Genomic DNA, 14,498 nt, shown 5'->3' with positions numbered 1-14,498 from the left:
TTCTTCCACATCATTGCCAGTATTTGGTACTTTCGGACTTTAATTTTTACCAAACTGATGAGCATGAAATGGAATTTTCATTTATTAATTTGTATGAACCAAATCACCAGTATAGCAGAGCAAATATTATGTAATTATCAGTCATTCTTGTTTCCTCTTCTGTGAATTGTTAATCCACTTATCATTTGTATCATTCATCTTTTGTTGGGTAGGATTTTAAAATATTTTTTGTAGGAACCCTTCATACAAAGTGTCTGCTCATTTTTTGGTGGCTACATGCATTATGTATATCCTTTTATAGTCTGAAGTTTTTCTTTTTAATATTTTTGTGTCTTTCGCTATACATTAGTTTTCTTCATTATTTTTATTCATAGCTGGTATTTTAATGTCTTATGATATTCTTTCTTCCCCCGTGGCCTTAAGCTATTCCATACATTTTCTTTTTCTCTAAAAATGTAAATTCTTTACTTTTAGTTTCACCTTTAAACCTGTATTTCACCAGGGATTTAATTTGTTTTTGTTTTGAGGAAGATATCGTTATTTTTATCCTCTCATGTGAATATTCTATCTCTTAGAAACATTCATTTTAAAATTTCCATACAGATTTGTAATTCCTCCTCAGACATATATGGGCATGTTTATAAACCTGGTATAGTTTTCTTTTGCTGCTCCAATATCCAATGTCTTAATTACCGTAGCTTTATAGTAGTTCTTGCTATGTGGAGGACTAACCTTGCCAACGTCTTAAAAATTTATACTGGTTATTCTTGTCCCTTAGGTATTTATATATACTTGAGAATCAACTTATCAAATTCCTTTAAGGAATCTTTAAAATAAACAAGCAAAAACACCCCAATATAAGCTTTCATTGGAACTTACAAATTTATAAAGGGAGATCTGAAATCATTTTGATATGTATCATATTTGAAGTATGGTATCTCTCTCCATTTACTTAATCTTCTTGGAGACTTACCTAAAATTTTTGTAACTTCACTTGGAATGGACTTTGAATCTTTTGTTAGATTTATTAATATATATTTCTAGTTTTTGTTGATAATGTTCATACTATCTGCTTCTAAACTGATCTTTCTGATTAATTTTATTTTTTGCTGAGCATAAAAAGTTGGTTTGTTTTATATCTGCTAACTTTCCTGAACTTTTTGTGTTGTTTCTAGTATTTTTCCTGTGAAGTTTATTTATTATCTTTAATTAGTGGCAATTTTGCTTTATCCTTTTTCTTTCCTTCTACCTTTTGCTTATTTCTTTCCTTCACTTACATCACTTGCTCTGACAACCAGCTAGATACAAAAAGCTAGTGGCCATTATTCTCTTGTCCTAGAGGTAAAAATATCATTTGTAATATATTACTACTACCTGTAATGTTTACAGTCTCTTTTAGATTACTTTTTTCCTTGCTCAAATATGCTATATGTTATCCTATTTACAAGTCTTTTCAGAGAACCAGTTTTTGTGTTTTCTCTTTTTATCAATATATATTGTGCATTCATTACACTTTTATGATATTTGCTTTCTAAATTTGTATATTGAATGTTGAGTTATTAAATCTTATTTCTTTTTTTTTCTTTTCTGATACTGGCATTTAAGGCTATAACTTTTAATCTTCCACTTTTGTGCTGCCTATGAGTTTTGCTACCTATTATTTTTACTAATGTTAACATTCAGTTTTATATATTTTTTAATTTTCATTATGTTTCTTGGTTAACTCATAAGTTGTTTACAAGTGTGGCTTTTTTCCTTTTTTTATTTGTTATTTTTAGTATACATGACATTAGAGTGTATTTTGACATTACACATACATGGAGTATGACTTACTCTAATTAGAATCCCATTCTTGCAGTTGTACATGATTTGGAGTTCATGAGTCATGTATTCATATATGAATACAAGTGTGGTTATTAATTTTCAAATCCATTCAGGATTGGGGGGTTATTTGCTTAAATTATTAATTTAATTACATTATAGTCAGATATTGCTTTCTAGAATGCCTGTTAAAGACTCACTAAGTTCTCTCAATCTCTCCAAAATGTCTCTCTTATATTTTCTTTTTCTTTTTGTGATAATGGGGATTGAACCCAGGGGTGCTTTACCACAGAACTATAACTCCAGTCTTTTTTATTGAGACAAGGTTCCTCTAAGTTGTTGAGGGTGCCCTTGAATTTGAAATCCTCCTGCCTCAGCCTTTCTAGTTGCTGGGATTACAAGCATGCACCACTATGCCCAGTCCTGTCTCATATTTTCTCTCACTGCCTTCTGGTTGTCCTTTCAAATTACACTGCATTTCACTCTCTCTCTTCAACTGCATCTAATTTGTTATCCTACCTACAATAATTTTTTAAGTTTTTAAAAACATTTTTCAGTTGTAGATGGATGCATTACCTTTATTTTATTTATTTATTTCTGCATGGTGCTGAGGATTGAATCCAGTGCCTTACACATGCTAGGAAAGCACTGTACCACTGAGCTACAACTACTGCCCCTACAATAAATTTTTAATTTCAATTATTGTGTGTTTTACTTTCAGAATTCCTGCTCATGTTTTTACAAACCTCAGTTTATCTTATATTATAAGCAAATTATTATATCTCATTTTGGTGTTCTTATGCAATAGTTTCATCATTTGAAGGTCTTAGATTCTGACTCTGCTCTTTGCTATGTTTGCTTGCATGGAAGATTTTTTTCTCATGTTTTATAATTTGAGACTCTGGATTAATCTTTCAGGAGTATTTATCTGAGGGAAACTTATGAAACTTCCCTTAATGGTACCTGCTTCTAAGAAGTTTGCAATTAATTCTGCCAGGTGCTTCTGGGTTAATTTCTCAAGGTGTGATTTTCCCATAATATATAAATAACACAAATTCAAATCTCAAGCCCCAAAGAGATGCAAATATACACCATAATTCATCTTTGGAAGAGATGATATTTTCTAAGAAATCACTTCCTTGTCTCAACTGTGCTGCTGATAAAATTATTTTAGTCCCTTTTATTCATAGGTCACAATTTTGTGCTAAAGATCTCTGCTCCAATCCATAGTCTCAGTTTTCAATTTTATGTCTCCACATCTTTGTCAAGACCAAGCCCTTGGTTACTGAGATTATTAACAGTCTCCAAAGAGTAGCCACAGGATTTAAATGTTCACTCCTGAGGCTTTACATTCCATCTTTATTTTTAATCCATGGATATAGGTTTTCTTTTCTTTCTGTTTCAGATATACAAGAAAGAGATTGCTTATATTAATCTACCTAATGTTTGTAAGTATGTTAGTAGAGATGGTATTAAGATTAGTAACCAAATTTCCAGAACTACAAGTAAAAAATAATTTCTTTTTCCTAGTCAAAATCAACTTACGTCACATTTGACAAGCTAATTCTACAACTCACCAATTGCAAAACTTTACAATTTCAGAATCATATTATCCAAAATCTGTTCTATAAAACAAGGTGAAAAAATATATAATTGAAGTCTACAGATAGCCCACAGTTTCAATTAGAAACTTTATACTTCAACATGGATCCAAATTTATCCTTCAGTTTTTTCTGGACTCACTCAGAAGCCTTTCCAATCAACATTTTTAGAATTCCTTTCAAATTACACACACACAAAGATGAATTCCCATATAAACTTTCTCTGCTTATTACAGACAAATTTCTATGATTTTCTCCTTCATTTCTATTTTTTAAAACACTTTTCTAAATGCCTACTATGTTCTACACACTGCAGATTTAAATAATAATAATAATAATAAACAGCTGAACTCTTAGAGTTTAAATGGTAGCAGAAGGAAAGGAATAAAGATAATAGAGAAGTTAATAAATATGTATTTAGGTTAGGCCACACGAAAATGACTAATCAGCTATTCCTGATCCAACAACAGGAAATTTTATATGATTCAACTAAATAGAATGTGACAGGTGGTAGGTAGTAAGCACTATGAAGAAGAAGGTGGCAGGGTGAGATGGAAGAGGCGGGGCCTGTGTGCGTGTGCTATTCCAGACAGCATGGCCAAAAAGAAACCTCTCTTCCAAAGTGTCATTTGAACAAAGACAGGAGGGACAAGAGGAAGTGAGTAATGTGGACATCTCCAAGAAGAACATTCTAATCAGAGGGAAACATAGGTAAAAAGCCTGAGGAGGAAATGTGTAGCTCACACCTTAAGGAACATCTAAGAAAGCAGAGGGACCTAAATGGAATGAGTCAGAAAACAAATTAAGCAAGATGAAAAAAAAAAAGAGGGTCAGAGTCAGGTCCAGGAATGCCAAGTTGGCCAGGGTAAGTCCTTGGGCAGAGGAAGGACAAAATTGATTGCTTTTCATATGTGGAAGCCAACCTCCGTGGGCAAAATGGACATAGGACCTTGGTGAGAAGAATTCTGCATTTGCCCAGCACAGTGACTTCAAATCAGGTGGTAGCAAAGGAAATAGGAGAGAATGAACTGACACAATTCTTCAATGATCTTTCTTATCTATCTTCTTTAAAGCATATTTGTCTCATCAGTGTCTTCTCCCCACAATAATATATTTTCAAACTCCCATTTCTCCACCTTGGTTGATCCTGGTATCAGAGTCATTTTGCATGCCTATTTTAAATTCCAACAGGAAATATCCAGATCGTCCTAAATTAAGCCTTCACAAAATCTATATCTACATGTCCCACAGCCTGACAAATGTCCTTGCCACTTTTGTCTCAAATTACCTTCAAAACAATGGCAGCATACCTGATCGAGGAGCAGCAGGCGTTCACATTGCAGGGAGCACCACCAAAGAATGAACATGTGGCCCCAACAGCCACAAATGTAACTCTTCTGCTTCTTCCCAAAGACTGAAAATGGTTGGGGGAGCAGGCCTGAGTCACAACCGGAAAAGGCCCTCCATTCATGGCCTACTGCCATGCAAGGTGGCTCTTCTGATGAAGAAAACTCCTAATCTGATCCCTGCAGCTGGGCCCCTTCCTCAAAAGTTTCTACACTTTGCAACTCCCCAAAGAGGAAGTTGTCTAAGGGAGTTACAACCAACGCTTTAGGGAGAAGCTGACTACAGCTCAATGGCATGTGAATGTAACTTCTGCAACATTTGGCCCTATTTCCTTCTTACACTCACCCAGGTCCAGGTATGTTCTGTTAAGGATTCGAGTCAAACTAGTGCAGCAAGGTAAACACCAAGTCATCTTGGCATGACAGAGACTCAGTTAACTGTCTCACAGTGCAATGGGTCATTCAAGAATAAAACAGTAAAATAGATTATAGTTGGTCCAAAAGAGCAAGAAGTCATGTCAAAATCATTTACCAATGTATCTTATGTTTTAAAAATTCCTGAAATTTAGTCTGCACGCAATATGCAAACAAGCTAAGGAGAAGATATGACATTAAAATGTCACTAAAATTACCACTCAGCTATAACAACTCACACACTTTAGATTTAACAGCACAGAGCCTACATAAGGTCATAAGAAATAAGATTAAAATGAATATTCAAAACCTATTTTCTGAAAAGGCATATTGTAAAGATATAACCAGGCATACCTTTTTCTGAAAAAGAAAAACTTTAATTTGCCTTATACAATAGAATGAAAAAAAAACAGAAATCAAAATATACTCATCTTGCTTGTCTTTTCTCTACTTAAAAATGGAGCACACACCATACATCTTAATACTCTAGAAAATTAAGCTAGATCTGAAGTGATGTTAAGGACTATTAAAGCTAAAAATAACAGCCTTGATTCCATGAGCTATTACAAGAATTTTTTTAATGCCAGATGGCATTAAAAAGAAATATAAAATGACTATTAAAATATCCATTTATGTGCCCATTTCTTGAATTACATTGTGAAAAGTTTTCTTCTGCTAAAATTTCAAGGTTTTTCACAGTGCTTCTACATACAATCTGACACCACTAACTGACAAAAAAAAAAAAAGTATTTTCTGCAGACACTAACACTATCATCAGACACATTTATTCTGTTGAAAACTGGAGTCAATGCTAAGAGTTTGTTGCAGCATGGATATTTTTTCACATATAAGTTATCCTTCATTTTTATTTCACATATAAGTTATCATTCATTTTTCCAAAGACTTCAAATATTATGACAACAACAATATTGAAGCAAAAAAATACTTCAATCTGGAAGTTCGTTATACATAAATGCAGGCTCTATTTATGTGTTATGTGTTTTAATTCCTAACCAATGAGGATACAGATCTCTAGAGGCAACAAGAAAGTGTCACCAACCAAGAAACAGTCTGCATCTGGCTTGGTTCAAAGAAGCATAGGCTGACATAGACATTTCCCTAGGTCCCTAGGCATAATTAATCTCCTAACTTTGATTATTTTAAAATATTGAAATTGCACAATGTACTATTTAGCTTTGCATCACTATAATAAAATACCCAATGTGGGCTACTTATTAAATAGAAAAGGTCTATGTAGATCACAGTTTTAGAGAAGAGTGTCAAAGTTCAAGATTGTACTGCCCCATTTGCTTAGGATCTGGTAAAGTCAGTGGAATGGCAGTATATCATGGCAGAAACCCATGTAGGACCAAGAAATCACATCTTGTGCAGGAACAGAGAGAAAGAGTTACAGGAGGGGTCAGGCTTGTTCCTTTTCTAACAACCCTCTTGCAAGAACTCAAGGGGTCATATGAGAAAAACTGAGTGGTTACATTCAAAACTCCAACCACCTAACACCCACAATGAACTAAGGATTTCCTGCTAGGGTGCAGCTCCCAAAGGATCCGACACTTCCCAACAGCATCACCCTGAGCACTAAGACTTTAGTCACAATGGACTCTTGAGGAACACAAAACATATTCAAATATAGGAGCTGACCATCCCGGCTAAAATTAAATGGAAAACGGGTGGAGAACACAACATTAATAATACTTTTGAACAAAGAAATGTGAACAAAGAAAATTTCCCACCTATAAGCAAAATACTTCCCTTAAAGAAAATCCCATTCCAACTTGCACAATCAATACTCACAATTTTCAACACACTGTTCACTTTTCTGTTCAAATACTATTCATTCCACTTTGCTGAAAGAAAGTGATTTCAAGAGTATAAGGCATCCCCCCCTGGAGACTTGCTCCAGTTCATCTGCTTCAGACTGTCTAAAGATGATTCAATATTTCTCACGTTCTACTAAAAGAGATAAGCCTTTCAAATAGTCATTAGGCTTTGGAAGAGAGTTGAAAGATGCTTAAAAATAAGGTACTAGCAATGGCAGGGGTATGGACTGCTAAAGAAATATACAGAAATGTAAAATGCTACTGCATTTAGCCTTTGAAGAAATTTACTCATATAGAAGAGAATTGGGGCAAAAAACAAGAGCACAGGAATCAATTAGAAGAAACAGTCTACAAAATTCTTTTGGCTTACTTTTCCCTCTTTGTGGACACCGTCTCCATCAGTACGTTTAGAACAGTGCTTATTCCCTGCCTAGACTTGCTTTTCCATTCCATGCTACATTTCAGGGAAGAGCTCACACAGTAGTATATGTGGACTATGGTGGGTTGTTGATTCCTAACCACTTGGGACCTGACTAGATTGTTAACAGATCAGACCCCATTTTGATGGCTGCACACACTGGTGGAGGAAGGAAAGGGCCAACGGTCACTGAACTGTGAAGAAACAACTCACCAGCAAATGGGTCACTAGGAGTTATGAACAGCAACAGAAAAGACCAAAGGACATTAGTACTCAAAGCCAATTTATCGAAACTAATCAGATAACACAAAGTTAACCAGAAAGAGCCCACGGTTCTGCTGATGGCAGTTGCTCTGCAGGTTTCAACCATTTAATTTTTAATCTTGGCTCCCACAATACAGGCTCTTTGCACCTTGCCCCAGAGGTTCTGAGTAAATGCATTTTATTTTTAGATGTTTTCCTCTCTTGACACAGGGTTCCACAAATATGAAAGAACAAGTCATCCCCCAGGCATGCTAAGGGTTGTTGCTACTCTTCTCTTACTCAGTAGTCTCCTGGAAGCATTTAAAATAACAATGGGCCAACAATGTTTTCCTGCAGAGCAGACCATTTTCCTTAGCTGGACCTAAAATGCTCCTGCGAAAAGAATTGAGCTTGCCTGGGAATATTAGCTTGTCCCTTTTTGATAAATTGGAAGGTATTTTAGATTTAAAAGTTTATCTCACTATTTTAGTGAAAAATCTCTATTATGGACAAAAAAAAAAAAAAATCCCAGGTGATGTTTTTATTGAAAACACTGTTGCTACCATTCTAGCAAAAAAATCAACTGTGAGGAGAAAAAGCACAGCCATCTTAACTAATATTATTCACTATCTTTATAGATGCTCAGGAAACACCAGATAACCTGATATGCCTGGAGTTAGCACTGAAGTCAAGGACATCAAATGAAAAAGGAGATAAGTGTGATGGGTTCTAGAATAATAAGTCACAATGAGTTTGTCAATGTTTTAGAAACTATAGGTACCAGATAACCTGCAATAATGAAACAGAGAGAAGAACCTGATTCAATGATAAATTACCTACGGAACTACATGCTAAATTACCCAGGGAATTATGTGCTATGGTAAACTGCTAACTGAACAAAGCTATGGGCATATTATACCCTAAGAATATTTCTTGTTTCTGAAAAGAATTATCCATCAAACTTTATTTTAAAACACACACACACACGCACACACACACACACACACACACACATCTCTTCTTTCTACACCTTTCTAAAATTATTTTTAGTTAGGAGATGACAAGCAAATAGATACTGTACTATTTTCAAAGTGAAGACACATGTTTCTCATAGGAGGGACGCTGGTACATGAAAGATTAATGACCATCCCTTTTAGTTGGGTTATGATGCCTTGATGGTGCAGATGCCATGCTTCAACAGAAAGGCTAATATATTTTCAGAGCAAAGAACATTTTTTCCCAGAATTCCTTCATGATACCACTTAAGATGCTCAAGTCATGCTCTTTTCACATACATGTTCGCTATCTTCCAGAGAACACAACTAGAGATGTCCTGTCCCACAGATATTCAGTCAAAGTTGTCATCTTGTCTACTCCTGCCTTCAGGCAAGTAAAACACTATTCATTCCACTTTGCTGAAATTAAATTGATTTCAAGAGTATATCTGCTGCCAGAATTCACTTGTGTTGATGCCTGATTCAATGTGTCTTTCACTGAAGCAAAACTTCAGTGCTAATTTGCTAATTAATAGCAATTAATTATAGTTGAGCCTCCATATAATCTTAGAGTCAAATTTGGGGCTTCAAAATCATCTAGGTAAACCATGCACAAAACTTAATGTACAAGAAGCAAGAGGTAACTATTAATATCATAAACCATGTCAGCATGATATTTAGATGTATAGTTGGTCCAGTGTATCCTTGGGTTCTGCAACTGCAAACTCAAACAACTCTAGATCAAAAAATATTTAATTTTTAAATTTGGGAGGGGGGCTGTTTGTTTGTTTGTTTGTTTGTTTTTTGTACTGAAGTTTGAACCCAGGGGAGCTTTACCAATAAGCCACAACCCCAGCTCTTTTTATTCTTTATTTTGAGACAGGGTTTCACCAAGTTGCTTAGAACCTTGATAAATTGCTAAGGCTGGCCTTGAACTTGCCATCCTTCTGCATTTGCTTCCTAAGTTGCTAGGGTTACAGTTGTGCACCACTGGGCCTGGCCAGATCAAAAATATTTTTAAAAAATTGCATCTGTACTGAATATGTATAGAACGTTCTCCTTGTCTTTATTCCCTAAAGAGTACAGTATAACAGCAATTTGTTTAGAAGTTACATTGTATGAGATATTCTATGTAATCTAGAAGTAATGTGAAGGATGCAGAAGAATATGAACAACTATATGTAAGTACTATGCCATTGTATATAAAGTACTTGAGTAGTTGCAGATTTTATTATCCATATAGGTCCTAGAACCAACGCCTTGTGGATGGATACCAGGGATGACTATAATCAGACTTAGCCAGCAATAAGTTAAGTGATCTGGTAAGTTATAAACCTTTGTTAAGCCTCAGTTTCCTAACCTATGAAGTAAGAATATCAATAGCAGCTACATTCAATAGTCATTAAAAAGATTAAATGAGAAAATATACTTATGTACTTAATGTAGTACCTGGCATATAGAAATGAACAATTAGTATAGCTATTAATATACATAAAATGTACTGCAAATGGCAGTGTGGTTTCAGCACTTCCAGAAGAAATGGATGTGCATCATAGGGCCTGGCTTATTAAACAGTCTCTAAAATCAACTTTCTGATTACACTCCAGGACATTTGCACATACATACATTCTCCCCACAAAGCAAACCTATTCCAGTCTCTGTCAATATGGGTTTTACTCCTTCAGAGAATCTGAATTCAATCCTATAAGTAATGAGGAGGCATTATAGACCCTTAAGAAGAAAAAATACAGCATGAAAAAAAAATTGCAATGGGAAAAGACTCTTTTATCTTCAAGTCATTTCCACTTATTTTTAACCCATTCTGCCCAAAACTATTGCTATTCAGGTGAAAAAGCTTTTGTTTTCTTTGCTATTGGACAATTTTTGTGTTACTGGTCATACCTGAACTACTTGTGAATGTTTCGTGCAAGATTAAAAAAAAAAAAAGTATTTAAAAAATACAACCTATATGTTTTGATGTTGATTTTAAATTTTCCATATTGTAAAGGGAGCTCACCGCTTCTGATGTGACTGAATGTATTTAGCATTTAGCTCCCTGATGAAATGACAAGGGACTAAAAGAGATTGCAGAGATCTTACATTAACTTCTGTCACATCCAGAGGTTTGGGACAGGAAGTCGTGCTAGAAAAAAATGTTACTGCCAGATGCTGACAGACCCCACAGCTCCTCAGACAAAATGGACATTTCCCTGTAATAAGGGCCCTACCACTCCATGGAGTGTCTAGAGCAATCCCAGCTGCAGTGGAACGTGGGTTGCCAAGTACAGACACAATCTGTCCCCTCTCCTAAAATGAGGTTGTCATTATTTTTAAGGAGTCACACACAAGCTGTTGGTAATTTGCTCAAGTGAAGAGCCAACCATATTGTGTAGTTGCGACACTTCATATCTCAGAGAGCAATATGAACCCAATGTGCCCACAGTCCCAACTTAGCAGCAATTTCTGGATGTACCTAAGAATAGTTGAGACAAAGGGAAGAATGAAGCCTGTCACACACCCCTCACTGGCCAAGCCTCACTTTTGCAATACTGAACTGACAGAAAATTATTTAGTAACTCAGCTCCCTCCTGGTGGCTGCATTACAACACAGAACAGCCTGCTCTGGCCACCCACGGCTGGTGGCTTCTCCTGGCCTCACACACTATCCTTGGGCATCGATAATGCCCAAGTGGTGTGTGAACATACCTTCAGGAAAGAGCACGCTTTATGCATGAAAGCATTCATCTAGTTCAGTAAGAAAAATAAGACACGAATTCACCAAAGAATAAAAATAATCAATATGAGAAAAGATTTGACCTCAGTAATGAGACCAAAACACATGCTTAAAAATTCAACAAATTAAAGAAGCATTTTTTTTTCTGTTAAAATAATTCAGTATTTTAAAAAGTTAAAAAAAATTGTTGCTGCTGGTGAATTTGGAACAAATTTGGAATGTTTGTGGATTGTTAAAATAGTAAATGTTGACACAAACTTCTGAAAAAGTAATTTACCAGTAAGTATTTGATGCTTTGCAAATATATTCAAAAGAAAAAGCAGGAAAATTTTCATTTCCATAATTGTGTATTTCACCCTTTTTATGGCAAAAAAAAAAAGAGTTAAGTAAAATGAGGAAAAATCCTACTAAGAAATACAATAAAAGCACGAATGAATAAGAAAAACCATGTGGGTACATTTAAAAATTATATTTGTGAGTCAGGCACTGACTATACTCCCAACGAATACCGCTACCTGTATTCCCAATGACTCGGAGTCTGAGGCAGGAGGATTGCAAGTTTGAAGTCAACCTGGACAATTTAGAGAGACCTTGTCTCAAAAAGTAAAATGGGTTAGGGATGTAGCTCAGTGGTAAAGTGCCCATGGGTTCAATTCCTGGTACTGCAAATAAATAAATAAATAAACAAACAAATAAATAAAATATTTTACTTCTGCAACTTTTTTGCCCAGGACTTCTATAATTTTCAAAATTTTATTGTAAAAATATTTTCTACCTAAAAAAGAGTATATATGATATTTTTAAATACTTCATACAATTTCAAGTGAGATAAAAATCAGGAAAAATTATATATACTCTATGATTACAATGATAAATCCAAGGGAATTCCTTTGTATAAAATACATCTAGCGGAAAATAATCTGAAATCTAGAGGAAGATAATCTGTGGTTATCTGTAAGTGTTTTTATTCTTTTATTATCTTTATTAATATCTTTATAAATAATCTGGTGGGAGTGGGATAATAGGTAAATGCCCCTTTATTTTCCCTACTTTCAGAACTTAAACTTTTGCCAAATATAAACTACCTATCTTCAGATGCTAAATTGAAAACATGTCTGAGCCACCATATTCATTTTTATTTTTTCAGTAATTATTTGTCAAGTTCTTCTTATGATCCAAAACAACAGGTATCAAAGGAGAGATAATTGCTTATAAGACAAATTTCATGCTTTCCAGAAGCATCTAAGAAATAGAACAGGGTAATAGAATAGCAAAGGAGAAAAATTAACTCATCACAAATGCAATGAATTGAATTCATAAGTACACAGTGGCATTGTAAAAGGTGAAAGATAAATGTCACGGGACTGTGTCCCTTCCTTACATATTGGTAATCTGGGTGAATTTCCTTAAGTAATCATTCTATATTGTTAGGCAGAATCTGGACTCAAGACAATAGGAGAATTCATCCAGACCTAGGAAGGATGCCAGGAAAAGCTGCCTGTAAAACTATACTCTGCCCTTCTCTAAACTGCCTGTGGTTATCTGTCAGTGCTTTTATTCTTTTATTATCTTTATAACCTCAGGAAACTCCCATAGATTCCTGATCAATCATCTTTACTACATATTTCACCCATTTCAAAAAATTCAGTCTGTAAGAACATTTTATGTGATAGGAAGTTCAAACATTTTCAAGGTAGTTCCTTCCATTTATGGACAGCTTGACTCACTCAACATACTTATTAAATATTTTCCAAATACAAGCATTGGATTAGACCCTCTTTACACAGAGAAATAAGGAAAGGCCCTGCCCTCAAAAAGCTCATGATGCAAAAGAATGCACAATCTATTGTCCAGGCTAAAGTCCTGAGTTGTCCTGTGTTTCTGGGATGAGCACCAAGGAAAGAGTAACTGTCTCTGCTTTGCAGACAAGCCTGGTCAGAGAAAGTGGCATTGAGGTTGCATTAAAAATAAAGGGGGAAAAAATCATAGTTAGATACCTTTAGAACATCTCTCTTGAAGATTTGAAGATTTATGCTGTGCATTTTTTATCATCTGAAACATGAAGAAATCAAGTCCTTCAGTAAAGAAATCTGTTTAGGTTCATTTAATCTTTGCCTACCCCCACTAGCTATTTTAAAATGGAACCATTTTTCATGTCACATGCATTGAGACCTCATGGAAAGCACCTAGGGGAAAGCTGCTATCTGATGGTGACGAACTGAGTGAGGCTCAGACGTTTACTAAGTTACCCACCAAAAGTCATACCAGTAGCTGTGGCAGAAACACAGTGGAGCCCAAGGTTCTGAGTCACTCCAGTGATGAAAATGTCCTATTAACTAAAAACGCAGTCATTTTTTGTTTGAAAAAAATCACATAACATTGACTATTAATTGACAGTCCAGTGTGATTTTAGCACATAGAAGAAAATACTAGCAATATATACAGTGGGCAAAAGATGGGAAGGTCTAAAGAAAACATAAGTCAATAATGCAACTTGAGTTTGAGAAAACCCTCAAATCTCAACCTGGAGAAGACTTGAACTAGTTACAATGAAGGGACTGAACTAGTTGTTACCTAGGGTAGTTTTGTTCTCTAAAGATCTGTCAATCTGTCCAAGAACCATGTAGAATGACTTGACTTAATGGTTAACTTAACTTAATGGTGGCAACCCTGTTTTATATCCCTGGGAAGGAGATGAACAATAAAAAGAGACAACAGACTCCATCTAACTTCACAATGAGTTCCCTGGGGAGCTTGTGTCCTCTGCGAGGAAGTTTCATTAAAATACAGGACAGATTATCATCTACTGGGAAAGGTGTAAGAACAGTCCTGCCTAAAGGAAAAGAGATGGGCTCGATAAAATTTCAAAGTCATTGCTAACCTTTAGAAACAGCCTATGAGTCAGAGGCTGACTGTCCTGTCTGCGTACCATCCAGAGACTGCCTCTCCTTCTACTTCTTTGCCTCACCTTTTGATGGTTTTATTGTTTATTGGAATCTCTGTCTATCCTACGGGGAGACATGAAAATGAAAGAAGACTGGAAACAAATTTTTATATTGAATTCCTTGCTTGAGAGATTCATTTTCTT

The 14,498-nt window shown here is 35.2% G+C and overlaps 1 protein-coding gene across 6 annotated transcripts in view; it reads right to left on the bottom strand.

Annotated features, from left to right (window-relative positions):
• The window catches only part of Pde4d (phosphodiesterase 4D), a 1,337,035-nt gene that overhangs the window by 1,092,943 nt on the left and 229,594 nt on the right, over nucleotides 1-14,498 (bottom strand). The window lies entirely within an intron of this gene.

This window comes from Ictidomys tridecemlineatus, chromosome 1 (assembly GCF_052094955.1).
Source record: "Ictidomys tridecemlineatus isolate mIctTri1 chromosome 1, mIctTri1.hap1, whole genome shotgun sequence".
Taxonomy (NCBI): Eukaryota; Metazoa; Chordata; class Mammalia; order Rodentia; family Sciuridae; genus Ictidomys; species Ictidomys tridecemlineatus.
Note: the sequence above shows the minus strand (reverse complement) of the source record. Positions and strands in the feature narration are given on the sequence as shown.